The sequence below is a fragment of the Leptodactylus fuscus genome, chromosome 7, assembly GCF_031893055.1.
Source record: "Leptodactylus fuscus isolate aLepFus1 chromosome 7, aLepFus1.hap2, whole genome shotgun sequence".
NCBI classification, from domain to species: Eukaryota; Metazoa; Chordata; class Amphibia; order Anura; family Leptodactylidae; genus Leptodactylus; species Leptodactylus fuscus.
In genome coordinates, this window is record NC_134271.1 from 81540758 (window position 1) to 81555218 (window position 14461).

Below are 14461 nucleotides of genomic sequence, written 5' to 3' on the forward strand. Positions count from 1 at the left end.
AAATTCATTTTTTCTTAGAGTCGAAATTGCATTTGGATATAAAAAAAAAGATATGTTTACTATGCCACTAGCCAGCCCAACAACATCATGTAAGATGTTAGTTAGTTGTGGTTTTGGTAGTGTGACCTCACTTTAAGGCTGATGCCCCATATTGCAGAAATGCAGCTTTTTTTTGCTGCAGATTTTGTTGCCAGGAGTGGATGTAGCAGAAGGTAGAAATATAAGTTCTTCCTATATATTCCCCATTCGTTTTGTAGCCATTTTTGGCTTTGGCTCAAAAAATTGCTGAAAAATCTGCAACAAAAAAGTGTTGTGTTTCTCATAGAAGATAGAAAAAGATACTAGGTGTCAACTAAGAAGAAAGAGAAAGACACAGGATCATTTAGTTCTGTGTGCAGAATGATCTCCGCTTAGCCTGATGTAGATTATATAGCCTGACCACAGTTGGGAGGAAGGATCTCTGATAGCACTCCTTCTCACACTTGAGATGAAGCAATCGGTCACTGACAGTACTGCCCAGGAAACCTACCCAATCACAGGGAAAGTGTACAAACTCCATGCAAAGCTGGTCCTTGGCTGGATCTGAACCCAGGACCCCAGCTCTTCCAAGTAATGCCGATTCACACATGCTGATGTGTTCCGTCCGCATGAGGACCCCTACGGATGGAACACAAGCGCAACTGCAAGCGCTGTGCAGTTCAAGCGCACAGGCTCCATAGACTATAATGGAGTCCATATGCTTGCCGCGCACTGCCCGCAGGAATCGTTCGTGCGGGCAGTGTGCAACAAGCACACGGACTCCATTATAGTTTATGGAGCCCGTGCGCTTGAACTTCACAATGCTTGCAGTTGCGCTTGTGTTCCGTCCGTAGGGGTCCTCATGCGGACTCCTTACGGACGGAACACATCAGCATGTGTGAACCGGCCCTAATAGCGATAGCTGCCGATAATTTCTGTGTGAAAAGTAAGTAAGGATAAGAATGGCATTGCATTTACTTTGTAGAGCTGTATTTGGGACTCTGTACCTAAATAGGACTGCAAGTTCCATCATGCACTGCTAGTCTGGGACATATAGGATGCTGAATTCTCTGGTGCAGGGTAAAGACAGGTGGGACTGTATATTGGACATATTCTTTTTGGTCAATGAATGTCATCTGATCCCCCCACTCTCCATGGTGCCTTGTAACTGTATCTACTGCTACTTATGAATATCATCAATCATTGTGTCTCAGACCCGACCATTGTTCTCAGTCTCAGCAGGAAAACTTCCTCTTCTTGATGACCTGACTTTCACTGTCCCATCTAATATGTGCCAGGAAACATTCCAATCTATATAGTGCAGGAAACGACTGGCTGGTGACAAACGCCTGATCTTCCTGCGGCAACTCTGCTCCTTTCATGATTTCACTAGTGGACAGCTGCATTCCTGTTTGACCTCCCCAGGGGCTGGACTGGAGGGTGTGGATGGCGCTAACCTCCGACATTTCCTTTAATGCATCACAATATATTAAAATACAAATGTGTCACCAAGAGAAGAAATTTTATATATGTACATATATGCACATTACAGCGGAGACCTGGTAGCTATGGTGACCACTCTGCAGCAGAGCGGCCGCCATCATCTTTACAAACCTGGCATCTGCTGTAATAGCAAGGTGGATGTCGGGATGGGATCGCTGGGTCACCCTGTCCTTGCAGTTCCGTGCCCGCACATTATACCTTTGCTGCAACTGCAGAAAGCCACTGGCGGCAAGAGTGGGGCGATGCTGTGACTCAGTCAACCCCCAACAACCACATTCGTACTATAAGATGCGCCCCCCAATTTTCCTCCCAAATTTGGGGGGGGGGGAAGTGCGCTTTATAGTTCGAAAAAAACGGTATATTATTATTATTAGCATCATGATTCTGTGAATTATTTTTTTTTACAATACAAATACTAAGAAGAATGAATTAATGACTGTTAAATAGAATATTTCTTGTAATATAAAACCGTAAACACATATTATACAGTTGTGTGATGTTTACTGTGACATCCCAATTGATACTGGAATCTTTGTAACTAAACGGCTAGAAATGTTTTGTTATTTTGTGGTCACAGGTTTTCGAGTTTATTGAACAGTTTTCTGTGTGAATTTTCTGGTGATAAATATCCAGAGATAAATAGGTAAGAAGAGAATATTTTGTGTTATATGATAGATGAGCACAGATTAATGAGATAAGTGAGAAGAAGAACCATTTCTGGAGATATCCTACCTCTGAGGATGGAGGGGTTGGAAGCTTATTCATACAAATAGTGAGGCTTTGTGTGTAGTGAGAAACCATTTGTCTTTTATTTATTTTATGATTTTCTAGTTTATCATCGATTGCTTTGTGCATGTACACAGAACCTTAAAGGAATTCTCTGCCCAAAGCTAAAGTATTTCACATGTTCTATTATAGTACTGAATAATGGAACAGGATCAGAGCCTGGTAAACAAGCTATCAACCTTTTTGCTCAGGCACCTTCCAATGGGGGAATGGACTATAAATAGCTCATTGGTGCAGGAGATTGGCTAGGAATAGATTACATGGAAAACAGTTTCTTAAAGAGCCAGCATACACCCTTTCTGACTACCACTGCAGCACAGACGGAACTACAATTACAGCCAGGGACATGACTTTCTGTTTGAGTCTATGCAAATCTATTTGTTCTACAGGCTCCAGAAATTGTTTATGTATAGTAAAATTACATAGACTGTTTCTCATAATGTCTCCATAGATAGGATTCCCAGGCTCCTGATGGTACTGTCTATAGCTGCCCATGTGATTTTGTATTGAAACATGAGATTGATAGCAAACCACAGGAAAAGGGAAATCTTAAATTTAAGATTGTGTGTCTAGCCTGAGACTGAAGTGGATACAACTAGTCTTGCTGCCTTTTTTCCACCTTGTTCTCTTATAGGATTCCCATCGACTGCACCCTAATCTCACAGAACCCCAGGAAATTCCCCCACATCAAAGTCAGCCATGTGATTCCATCTTCTGCCCTGAAGACCTGCTTGTGCCACCGTTGTCTGCACCCTGAAAGAAGATGCCTCATCTCTATTTAACTCACTGTCACCAACCAGCAGACAGATAGAGGAATGGAGTGAGAGCGATGGAGCAGCCCTGCTTGAAGATGTGGTGCCGTCCCAGCATTGTTCCATAATCAGCTGATGCAGTTGCTTGGTACTTGCTTCTGGGTGTTTGCCTTCTTTAGACGACTCAGGGGGAATTCACACGGAGTAAAGTGGCGCGCAATCTGGCACGTATACGCGTGTCAGCAGTTTGCACGCTCAAAAAGATCCCATTGATTTCAATGGGAGTTATGATCGTATACGACGCGTAATTTGGTGCCCGTATCACTGTGTGATGCAGTGGGATCTACATTTTCATAGCATTCTATTGTCTGGGTCTATTTGGTGTGTTCTGCCTTGGTTCCAATGCTCATTGAGGTCTGAATTGTATCATGTGAACTATAATAAGAACTATGATTTATGGCAGATTTGATGTAAATTATACTGTCAAATCATAGGAATTTTACTAAGGTTGTCAGGAGTAAAGTGTTGTGTTCTTTCCACCTGATCCAGAATAAGAGTTTTCTGACAGTTCCATTACATCTGCCCAGAACTGAGTCATATCATGATATAAGGGTCTTTTCTGTACTCTGTAGGCTAATTCTATCCTAAATGCCCCTGCACACCTCCACCCCTTATCCCGCCATGTAATTATCCTGAAACCTATTCCTCTTCCGAAGGACCAACCCCCTTATACTCCCCGTCCACTCCAAACTCTCCTCCTATTTCTCATTCAACCTGCTCTTTGACAGAATTCAGTCAGGCTTCAGACCCCGGCACTCCACTGAAACTGCCCTAACAAAAGTCACTAACAACCTGCTAACCGCCAAAGCCAAGCGCCATTACTCTGTCCTCCTCCTCCTCGACCTCTCCTCTGCCTTTGACACAGTTGACCACTCCCTCCTGTTAGAAATTCTCTCATCCCTTGGTATCTCAGACCTGGCCCATTCCTGGATCTCCTCATACCTCACCGACCGCACATTCAGCGTCTCCCACTTGCACACCACCTCCTCACCTCGTCCTCTCTCTGTAGGTGTCCCCCAGGACTCCGTCCTAAGACCCCTCCTGTTCTCCATCTACACCCTTGGCCTGGGCCAACTCATAGAATCTCATGGCTTTCAGTACCACTGCTATGCCAATGACACCCAAATCTACATCTCTGGACCAGACATTACCTCCCTGCTGACCAGAGTTCCAGATTGTTTAGTGGCCGTAGCCTCCTTCCTCTCCTCCCGCTTTCTCAAACTCAACATGGAGAAAACAGAGTTTATCATCTTCAGCCCATCCTGTATGGCCCCTCCACCTGACCCATCTATCAAAGTTAATGGAACCACAATTACCCCTGTCCCACAGGCCCGATGCCTTGGGGTAACCCTGGACTCTGACCTATCCTTCAAGCCACATATTGAAGCCCTCAACACCTCCTGCCGCCTCCAGCTCAAGAACATCCACCGAATTCGCCCCTTCCTCACCCAGGAAACTACCAAGATGCTCGTCCAGGCCCTCATAATCTCCCGCCTAGACTACTGCAACACCCTTCTCCATGGACTCCCAGCTAACATCCTTGCCCCCCTCCAGTCCACCTTAAACTGTGCTGCTCGCTTAATCCACCTCACCCCCCGATCTTCATTGGCTGCTCCCCTCTGCCAGTCCCTCCACTGGCTACCTATAGCGCAGCGAATTGAGTTCAAGCTACTAACGCTAACATACAAAGCCATCCACAACCTGTCCCATCCATATATCTCTGAACTAATCTCCCGCTACCTGCCCACACGTAACCTCAGATCCTCCAATGACCTCCTACTCCGCTCTGCTCTCATCCGCTCCTCACACAACCGTCTCCAAGATTTCTTCCGTGCATCCCCCATACTCTGAAACTCCTTACCACGACACATAAGACTGACCTGCACAATCACAGGCTTCAAGAAGGCCCTGAAGACTCACCTATTCAGGAAGGCCTACAACCTCCAATAACACTATCACCGCACCGCCATCTGTACAGTCTCCCCCCCTCTCCTCCTGTCTCTACCCCCCTTCCCTCATAGATTGTAAGCCCTCGCGGGCAGGGCCCTCTACCCCACTGTGCTAGTCGGACATTGTTAGTATTATATCTACCTGTATATTCTGTGTATTGTATGTAACCCCCAAATTGTATGTAACCCCAAATGTAAAGCACCATGGAATTAATGGTGCTATATAAATAAATAAATAAATAATAATAATAATAATTATACTATCTGACTGTACCAGCCATGGGGCCAACTCCATATTGTACTCTGCTTCCTCTTTCTTCCTGAAGACTACGTGTGCTCCTTATGGTTTATTATAGGTATTTTGCCCATTTCTCACACTTAATCATAAGTGGTGAACTAGTTGTGTAACTTGTCTTCACCTAGTTCTGTACAATTAAATTTACTTATGTCTGAACTCTTCAGTATGAGGAAATCAACAGAATCTTCTTATCTTCATCACTGCCATGGTTGTGCTCACAATACAAGGAAAGCTCCCGAAACGGCATTCCCATCAGTGATTGCACAAAGAAGGTTATCACTGGGCGGATATCAGGAGCTGCTGAGTCTTGAGATGTGGGAGGAAGGGAATTAATGTTGTCCCAATAATGGAGAAATCTCCTAACTGACTGGTTAGGAGGATATTACTGTCCTGCTCAGTGACCTCTTTCTAGGATTCTTATTCTGTAATGGTGAGTGCAGCTCTGGAGTATAATTGGTCATTTCTGGAGTTTTTATTTCAAACTTGTCATGATATCAGGCCGGTGCTTGGGTTGAATGTGGGGCTTGGAGTGAGCACTGGATTTTGTTTATTTACAATGTTTTTGATCTGTTGTATAGTTTTGTATTTTCATGTTGGTGATGATAATACTCTAATATTTACTGTAAATTCTAGTGTATATATTAAACTAGTTTTCTTATAGTTTATTTCTGGGTTAGTTATGAACTATTGAGGATTATCTATCTGTCTATCTATCTATCTATGATAAAGCACAATGTTATGTATATGTATTTCATGTATCATGTTGTCCTATGGTGTTAGTCTGTATTATTTCATTTAATTAGGTTAATATTGGTTCATATCTGTGTATGTAAGACCGTTCTCCGTCTCCATTATAGGAACAAAAGAATCGGCTAAATGCTAATGAAGGATCTGTTTAATTGTGGACAGCATTGTATATTGTTTACCGAGAACCACTCCTATAATGGAGTCCATTGGGTAGCATTAGCGGAGATTGCCAATACTGTATGTATGTGCACAAAAAAGAAACGCTTAAGAGAGAATATATTTGAATATAATTGAATATATTTTCACTTGCTTCGGCATTTTGGCAGCTCTCAAGCTGTCCTGCTGTTGAACTTGTTCCTTGCGCCGTGCCTGTGATTGTTCTGGCATCTCAGCAGCTTGCTGGGATGCAATATAATGAGTGTATTGTTGGTGTTGATGATCTGCCTACTCTGGCGTTTCAGCAGCTGTCAAGTTAGCCTGCCACTGAACTCGTTCCTCATGCCGTGCCTGTGATTGTTCCAGGATCTCAGCAGCTTGCTTAGACGCATTGATGGGCATTGATGATCCCCCTGAGTTTCACTTGAGGAGAAATCTGTGGACTTCTGGCTACCTTCATAGCTCTTGTGGTTTTAAAATTTTGCAACAAATTAGATTTTCTTTTTCCTGGCATTTTTAAAATTGGCAAACTGCCTATTTGAATTAAATGGGCTTCATGAGCATGCTACCTGGAGCAGATCAGATAATATGCAAATGCTTGTACATAATGGACTTAGTGTTAGTTGTGTATTTACATAGAGAGATAACAGATCTGGCTTTATCAGCAACCTCTAATTAGGTGAGATTGTGCTGCTGGCAAGAGCAGTTTAATATAGTATATGAACATAAATTTGTAACAGTCACGAAGCCATGTCATTCACTGGGATAAAAAGTAGCCTATGTTTTAATCGAGGTTACAAACTATATATGTGGCAAATTTCATCCAAATCCATTCAGCCGTTTTTGCATGATCGAGTAACAAACATCCAAACACACAAACATCCAAACTTTCACATTTATAATATTAGTAGGATAGGATTTGGCGAGCTCTCAATCGTATCTATTGATTTCTATCTCTAATATTCCTGTGTAACTCCTTGAATCTGACTAAATTCTACCATTCCAACTATTAAGGCCCCTTCACACGGCGTAAGCACTCGACTCATTCCGAGCCGTACATGCGAGCGCTTCTAAACACTTCCCATTCACTTCAATGGGAGCGCTCGTAAAGCCGGCTTTACGCGCACTCCCATTGAAGTGAATGGGAAGTGTTTAGAAGCGCTCGCGTGTACGGCTCGGAATGAGCCAAGCGCTTACGCCGTGTGAAGGGGCCCTAACTTGCAAGCATTTCCGAAGTGTGCCCTGTATGATGCAGTGAGATAAATCACAGATCCTACCCTATCTCTACTATTACTGCAACTAGCTTGTGATGACGCTTCCAACACCTTATATAGTGAATATTAGCTCTGTAAGGTCTCTCTTACTACTGTCTATTGATTGTCAGCTTATGTCAGGTGGTGCTAGAATGTCACATAGTTACTCATACACCCGTTTCTCGTCTGTATTTTCCACTTAAACATATGACGGCAGCCATTATAGATTGTCCCAGATGAATCGACATATGATCAGTTTTATTAGAAAATTAATTTGGAATATTTGGGTCGTACCTAGTTTGTGACAAAGCGATTAACCCATCTGTAGTTATAATGTTATATTAAATATATATAAAAACTTAGAATAACTAAATTAATAAAATAACTACAGGATGTAAGTCAAAAAACAGTACAGGATAAGTAATATGATGTATGTACACAGTGACTCCACCAGCAGAGTACTGAGTGCAGCTCTGGAGTGTAATACAGGATATAACTCAGGATCAGTACAGGATAAAGAATGTAATGTATGTACACAGCGACTCCACCAGCAGAATAGTGAGTGCAGCTCTGAAGTATAATACAGGATATAACTCAGGATCAGTACAGTGTAATTAATGTATGTATATAGTGATTCCTCCAGCAGAATACTGAGTGCAGCTCTGGAGTGTAATACAGGATATAACTCAGGATCAGTACAGGATAAAGAATGTAATGTATGTACACAATGACTCAACCAGCAGAATAGTGAGTGCTGCTCTGCAGCACAAAACAGGATGTAACTCAGGATCAGTACAGTGTAAGTAATGTAATGTATGTACATGGTGACTTAATTATAATACAAGATACAATATAGCATAAGTAATACTATGCACTGTATGTGTGCAGTGAGTCGAGCAGCAGAATGGGAGTATATTACAAGCTATAACTCAAGATAAATAACTGATAAGTCTTGTTTTCATGTTTGCCACCTGCAGATACTGTTTATAACAATTTTTAGCCACTACTTGACATCAGAGATAAAAAAGAATTGATTCCTTATGTGTGGTCTCATTGGTGAATGATGAAAATCGACCAACAGATAACAGCAGCTAACACAGACGCAAAACATGTTGAGCTGACCAATAACCGCACCTTATCTCAGCTTTCAGCATTGATTCCACCTGGCTGCTAACCTGTTGATTATAGGACACCACCATTGCACATAGATGCTGAAATCTGCGCCAGCCGCCACATTCCACAAGAAATGGGGATAAGGATTACTGGCTGGAGATGTCAGTTGGTGATACAAGACGAGCCCAATAATGTGAACATGTCACAGAGACTTTTACAGAATGAAAAGAAATGAAGGAGAAGAATTTCTGTCAAACCCCAGAGAAGTGCAGGTACCTTCTGTCTAAGTAATGGTATTGACTCACAGCTCTTGTGAATTGTGTTTGTAAGGGGGGTAAATGTTATGCTCCGTCACTCCTCTTAAAACTGTATAATTCACTTTATAGACACTGCTTATTGGTTAGGAGACATACAGTCATACAGTTCTGTTGGCATTGCTTTGCACATAACATGTAAATGTAGTGTATGCATAGATGTATGTTATGTATGCTATACACTGACAGTGCACCTTGAGGTCCTGGGTTGCCGGGTCAAGTGAAAGCAGTGTTTGATGGCACCACCATTCCTCATCATGACAGTGAAAATGGCTAGTTAGCTGTGTGCTAATATGAGGGGCAGGAAGAAGGTAATAAAAAGTACGGCTTTTGCACCAAAAGAGTGTGAATGGTCTATGTGGTCCTTGGAAGATCTGCAATGAGCTATGTAGCTGTTGGTCCTGAACTGATCATTGGGAGTGTGTCAGTGAGCAAAGGATTGAAGAAGTTTGTTACAAAAGTGCTAGTAAACTGGTTCATCAGAAGATGTTATCACTTCTTACTACGTTCTCTTGGGGGAAGCAGCGGCTTGTGGGTGACTGAGGTTTATGGCCTATATCAGTAGTATCAGTCTATAATCTCCAATGCATTATTTCTTGAAGTATCTCGCAAACTTGTGTTTGGGCAGTACCCATGAGCCACAGAGCATTCTATCAAAGCAACAGTCGAGAATGATTTTACAGTTTTGGTAATAACAATGGCATGGTCGGCAGCTGTTGATGCGGGTCTAGTTGCAGGCCTGTGTAACCATTAGAGATGAGCGAACACTAAAATGTTCGAGGTTCGAAATTCGATTCGAACAGCCGCTCAATGTTCGTGTGTTCGAACGGGTTTCGAACCCCATTATAGTCTATGGGGAACAGATACTCGTTAAGGGGGAAACCCAAATCCGTGTCTGGAGGGTCACCAAGTCCACTATGACACCCCAGGAAATGATGCCAACACCTCTGGAATGACACCGGGACAGCAGGGGAAGCATGCCTGGGGGCATCTAACACACCAAAGACCCTCTATTACCCCAACATCACTGCCTAACAACTACACACTTTCCACATTCAAAAAAACCTCTATCAAAGTGGGAAAATACCTGGAAACCTTCTTTACTCCCCAAATGGATGGACACAAACCCCAATTTAAGCTCAACAAACAGTAACAACCACCCCTTTAAATCACGTTCCCCATGACAACCACAAATGGAATAGGCAATGGGAATTCCAAAAGCCCTCACCCTTAACTGTCATTTTGAGTGTGTGTGTGTGTGTGTGTGTGTGTGTGTGTGTGTGTGTGTGTGTGTGTGTGATGTGGTAAGACCTTCCAAAATTCACTTTTCTAGCCCTTAACATGAGCCCTTCCAAACAAAGTTACATGACCTTAAGCTGAGCTACCAGCAGAGATTGAGGCCCTTGGCATGAGTAGAGCCTTGCACCAGCAGTGTTTTTGGCACTTAGGGTGAGTTGAGCCTTGTACCAGCGTGTGTCCCTTAACATCAGGCGGGCCCTAAGTTCTGCGCTTTGCACAAAAGTTCCACATTAACTAGGCTGAATGGTACAAAGATTAGTAGGCCCGAGAACCAGGAACAGGTCTTGCAATGGCTGTCGGATAACGCTTAAAGCACATTGTCCACCAGCCAGTCAGCCTCTACCTCCTCTTACCCAACAGTCTTGTCCTCCTTCCACCCAAAATTCCCAATCTTCTCAGAACAATAACCCCAACTGTCCCTGCTCCCCAGAGCTGTTCTCCCTTCCTTTGACTGTACCGCAACCTGCCCCTCCATTTCGCGATTCCACGGACCTAACAGACGAGTATCTGTGTCCAGATGCTCAAACACTAGAGTCTCCTCCATTCCATCTCCGGTCGATTTGGTGGCGGATGACCAGCAACCCACCCTCATCGACGACGATGAGACGCAGTTGCTGTCAGGGCAGCCAGTTGACATGCGCATTGTGCAGGAGGAGGAGGCGAGACAGGAGTTGGAAGAGGAGGTGGTGGACGACGAGGACACCGACCCCACCTGGACAAGGCAGATGTCAAGCTGGGAAAGTAGTGTGGATGTTGAGGCAGGTGCAGCACCAAAAAGGGTAGCTAGAGGCAGAGACATGTCCAGAGGCAGAGGTCAGCTGCTTTGCCGAAGCCAGGCCAGACCCGGAATGTCCGAAGATGTTCCCTTTTGTACCCAGCCCAGAAAAACTCCCCCATCGAGGGCACGTTTCTTGAAGGTGTAGAGTTTTTTCAAGGAATGCGCCGAGGACAGATATAGTGTCGTCTACACAATTTGCCTCTCGAAATCGAGTAGGGGCCCTGAGAAGAGCAACCTGTCCACCACTTCAATGCACCGTCATTTGGAATCCAAGCAATGGAATCAGTGGCAGGCAGCAACGGCAGGACAAACGTCGCCCGCCGTTCATGCCACTGCCTCTGCTCACAGTGCTGGCGATGCACTCCAGAGGACGAGCCAGGACATCACTTCATCTGCCTCCGCCACTTTGTTGACTTCTCCCTCATCCTCCCCTGTTTCTGTCTTATCTCCTTCTCCTGCACCATCAAAGGCACCATCAGGCGCTTCTTTACAACAACCCACCATCTCTCATACATTGGAGCGCCGGCAGAAATACACCGCTAACCACCCACCCACGCAAGCCTAGAACGCCAACATCGCTAAACTGCTGGCCCAGGAGAGGTTGGCGTTCCGGCTTGTTGAAACTCCCGCCTTCCCGGACCTGATGGCAACTGTGGCACCTCACTATGCCGTCCCTAGCCGTCTCAACTTCTCCCGGTGTGGCGTCCCCGCCTTGCACCAGCACGTGTCACTCAACATCAGGTGGGCCCTTAGTTCCGCGCTTTGCTGCAAGGTCCACTTGACCACCGACACTTGGACAAGCGCCTGTGGTCAGGGATGCTGCAGTGCTTATCTTTAATGACAGGCAGGGTGAATGTGGTGGAGTCTGTTCCCCGGGTGCAAACTGGGGTGGCCTATCTCCTCTCCCAGGCCAAAATTCATGGCAGGAGTAGACTGAAACCCTACGACGCTGCAACCTCCACCACAGCTACTAGCGGCAAACGCTAAAACACTGGTGTGGGGAGACGTCAGCAGGCGGTGCTGAAGCTCATCAGCTTGGGGGACAGACAGCACAGTGCCTCCGAGGTCAGGGATGCCATCCTGGCTGAGATGGCATTTTTTTTTCCCTGCTACACCTGGGGCCTGGCATTTTTACGCCTGTGATAATGGCTGGAACCTGGTAGCGGCTCTGGAGCTTGCCAGCCTCCAACACGTTCCATGTTTGGCCCACGTCTAACCTAGTGGTGCAAAGTTTTTTAAAAACATACCCAAATGTATCGAAGCTACTGTTGAAAATGCGGCGCTTGTGCGCCCACTTTTGCAAGTGCACAGGAGTCGCTGCTAGCCTAAAAACACTCTAGCAAGGCCTACATCTGTCCAAACACAGGCTGTTGTCCGTCATTCACACACGCTGAAACCCTACAATACCATATCTTGAGCAGGGTGTGTGAGCTGCACAGACCTTTGATGGAGTTCCATCTACAAAACCCAAGGGTTCCTCAAAGTCAGCAACCAAAGTTTCTGCACCATGAGTTTCCAGGGGTGGCAGAGTTATGGCTAGGGGAAGAGGCATGGATAGGGATGATGTCTAGGGGCAAAAGCAGTGTGGATGTGGAGGCAAGCTAAGCAGGAAAAACTGGGGGTACAAGCTAAGGCATGGACTGGGGTGATGTCTAGGGGCAAAAGCAGTGTGGATGTGGAGGCAAGCTAAGCAGGAAAAACTGGGGATACAAGCTAAGGCATGGACTGGGGTGATGTCTAGGGGCAAAAGCAGTGTGGATGTGGAGGCAAGCTAAGCAGGAAAAACTGGGGGTACAAGCTAAGGCATGGACTGGGGTGATGTCTAGGGGCAAAAGCAGTGTGGATTTGGAGGCAAGCAAAGCAGGGAAAATGGTGGCTAGAGGCAAAGGGATGTCCATAGGCAGCAAGGGCAAAGATGCAAAACTCTCCCGTTTCAAGAATTTTCCTGACTTGTTTCCCCACAAAACATTCCTGGGAGGAGGGCTGAAACACCACCCTCCTCCTCCTCCGCTGTTAGATTTACCCCAGCTACGAGCTGAAAACGCTGCAACACTGGTGTGGGGAGACGTCAGCAGGCTGGGCTGAAGCTCATCAGCTTGGGAGACGGACAGCACACTGCCTCTGAGGTCAGGGATGCCATCCTGGATGAGATGGCAATTTGTTTATCCCCGCTGCCCCTGGGGCCAGGTTTTTTAGCTTGTTGGAGGGCTCTGGAGCTTGCCAGCCTCCAACACGTTCCATGCCTGGCCCACATGTTCAATGTAGTGGTGCAATGATCTTTAAAAACATACCCCAAATTAGCTGAGCTAAGGGTGAAAGTGCGGCACTTGGACACCCACTTTCCCAAGTCTACAGTACCTGGAGCTAGCCGCAATACACTCCAGCAAGGCCTACATCTGCCTGAAGCACCTACTGTTGTGCGAGGTCACCACACGCTCTAACCCTAGATACCGTATGTTCAGCAGGGTGTGTGAGCAGCAGAGACCTTTGATGGAGTACCAGCTACAAAACCCAAGGGTTCCTCAGAGTCAGCTCCCTCACTTTCTGCACCATGAGTTTCCATGGGTGGCAGACTTATGGCTAGAGGCACAGGCATGGATAGGGGTGATGTGTAGGGGCAAAAGCAGTGTGGATGTGGAGGCAAGCTAAGCAGCAAAAACTGGGGGTACAAGCAGCCGGTGACATCATCACTGACAAGCACAGCTGTCTGTCAGCTGACAGGCTGACTTTCACCAAAATGAACAGACAATGGATAGACTCATCATATACATGTCAGTTACATGACAAATTTAGTGCAATTTGCAAGTCCAAGATGGTTTGGAGATCTGCGGAGAGGAATCTCACCACCTCTTGCGGGTGCCATCATTTGGAAGGCAAGCCCTGGGCTCAGTGGGTGAGAGCAAGCGCAGGATAATCGTCGTTTGGCCTGGCGGCCACTGCCTCTTCCACTGTTGACAGGGCTGGCGCTGCAGTCCAGACCAGGAGCCAGGACACCTCCACATCTGCCTCTGACACTTTGGGGAGTTCACCCTTATCCTCACCTTTTCCTGCCATTTCTCCTTTTGCCCGCGCCATCATGCGCCTCTTCCCATCAACTCCCCATCTCCCAAGCCTTTCATTTCATGCTAAAGTACAGCGCAACCCACCCACATGCCCAAGGCTTCAACGGCCTCATCTCAAGAAATCTGGCCCAGGAGATGTTGGAATCCCGGCTGGGGGACACTCTGCCCTTTTTGGGCAGAGTGTCTACTGCGCCACCGCACTGTGCCGTCCACACCAGCACTTTCCCCCAAACATGAGGCGGTCCCTAAATTCAGCGCTTAGCCCTAAAGTTCCATGTGACCAGTTACGAATGGACAAGTGCATGCGGACAGGGACGCTACCTTTCAATTTGGGCACAGTGGTTGAATGTAGTTGAGGCGTGGACCGGGTCGC